We start from the raw sequence: 2,480 nt of genomic DNA, 5'->3' as shown, positions 1-2,480 counted from the left end.
CAAATATTGTACCTTAGATTTCTTATCTGCTTTTCTCGATCGGGAACGAGTAGTGACAGTCCTTCCACTGCTGGGCTCTCGAGACTGTGAAGAAAGGGAACGCATGAGAACTCTCTGTGTTGTCTCAGTAGCGCACCTCGGCGACAGCGCCAACTTCTTTCTCGGTTTTCTTCGGCTTAGCGCTACGAGAGCGGCCGCGAGCTGTACCTGGAGGGAGATCGCATAGTGACGCAACAACGGAGAGGTTCACCATTTGATGATTCATCGAGACGAATCTCGGGAGGTTCCTGACTGCGAAGTCGGGCCGAAGACCGAGGACGAGGACTTGCTTGAGAGGTAGATTTCGCCATGAATATCGAGTATCAACTTGGCACCGTGTTGATGTCCGTATCACTCCAGAATGCCGATGAGTGACGTTGAGATCGGTGATATAGATGGTGTTTGTCGAAGCGCTGATTTCGTGCATGAAACGGTCGGGCGCGCGCGCTCTGGTCGAGCATCGAATGAATAGTCGACGATAGCGAGGATCGATTGGGTGTGACGGTAACCGCGAGTAACGACGTGACATGAGGGCTAGAGTCCTCGACATGTATCATGAGGATATCACTTCGTAAGCATCGCACGCATGCACGTAGCGAAGAGCCCCAGTGAGGTGTTATTAAGAGCCCGAGAGCTCCTAAATGGGCGCTTCGCCCCGAGATATTCTCGCATACAATCAGCTCATAAACGCAGGGAACTAGAAGGATAAAATGCCCTTTTAGTCGACACGAGCGATGGGGGTTCGATTTCGAATCGGACGGCAGAAATGCTCTCCTGGAAGGAGCGTTCACTCCTCATCTTGTGGTGGCGGTTCTCGCCGATTGATGCTTTTCCCCCCAACCACACGGTATGTCATGGTACTCCAACATTCGTAGGTCAGTCTAATACGGTGCCGGAATTTTTTGAGAATTTTCCGACTTTCTGGGGAAATTTTTTTAATTTTTTCCGACTGGTTTTAATAAATTACCTAAATTTTATCAAGTGGGTTCACCCGTACTGTACGCGGCGTACACAATATAGCGTATTATCACGTGGCATATCTGCCCCAAATAACATTATTCCTGCCAATACCGGGACGTCTCTCTAACCTGCCCACTTGCAGAGTTGAGTGACCAAAGCATATCTTGCTATGGGACATGGCCAGCTATGCCATAACCTATGGCATAGCTGCCCCATCAGAGGAAGTCGATCTTGCTGAGTGCCAGTGTGGGAAAATACGCACATAGTCAACTACGTGTGTTGATGACAAAAAAATTTCTGAGGAACTTTCGCGAAATTTGGGAAAATTTTTGTTGTTTTTCACACCGTGTGCGCGCGCGTGCTACGGTCGTACGTAGACACGAGTTCTGGTATAGCTCCTCTATATTGCTTCTGTCATGTTAAGCCCACTCCCACCCCGAGTCGCGTCATAATATAGTGAGGAAACTCAGGTACTGTAGGGCAAAATATTAACCCTTCAGAAGGTGTCGATCACGCGATCGGAGACTTTTGGGGTCTACTTTTCGTATAATGTGGGGCCTGTCGCAAATGTCCTCCCTAAGGCACCTGTTAATACGGCTACGTAAAGTATTCTCCTGTTAGTTGGGGCCGCTATGCCACTTTGTTCCATCACTGTTATAATACGGCTACGTAAAGTATTCTCCTGTTAGTTGGGGCCGCTATGCCACTTTGTTCCATCACTGTGTTAATACGGCTACGTAACGCATTCTATTGCTAGTTGGGGCCGCTATGCCACTTTGTTCCATCACTGTGTCAATACGGCTACGTGACGCATTCTCCTGTTAGTTGGGGTCGGTATGCCATCCTGCTGCATCACTGTATTAATGATGTTACGTAACGCATTCTATTGCTAGTTGGGGCCGCTATGCCACTTGGTTCCATCACTGTGTTACTACGGCTATGTACCCGTTACGTAGCCGTATCAACACGCGTTACGTCGTAACGCATTCTATTGCTAGTTGGGGCCGCTATGCCACTTGGTTCCATCACTGTGTTACTACGGCTATGTACCTGTTACGTAGCCGTATCAACACGCGTTACGTCGTAACGCATTCTATTGCTAGTTGGGGCCGCTATGCCACTTTGTTCCATCACTGTGTTACTACGGCTATGTACCCGTTACGTAGCCGTATTAACACGCGTTACGTCGTAGCGCATTCTATTGCTAGTTGGGGCCGCTATGCCACCTTGTTCCATCACTGTGTTACTACGGCTGTGTACCCGTTACGTAGCCGTATCAACACGCGTTACGTCGTAACGCATTCTATTGCTAGTTGGGGCCGCTATGCCACTTTGTTCCATCACTGTGTTAATACGGCTATGTACCCGTTACGTAGCCGTATCAACACGCGTTACGTCGTACGCATTCTATTGTTGCTTAGAGTCGGTATGTCATCCTGTACATGATTTCTGTTGCATCATTGTGTTGCTTACACAGCTAT

The sequence above is a fragment of the Perkinsus marinus genome (genome assembly GCF_000006405.1).
Source record: "Perkinsus marinus ATCC 50983 genomic scaffold scf_1104296952136, whole genome shotgun sequence".
NCBI classification, from domain to species: Eukaryota; Perkinsozoa; order Perkinsida; family Perkinsidae; genus Perkinsus; species Perkinsus marinus.
This window is presented reverse-complemented; position numbering follows the sequence as displayed.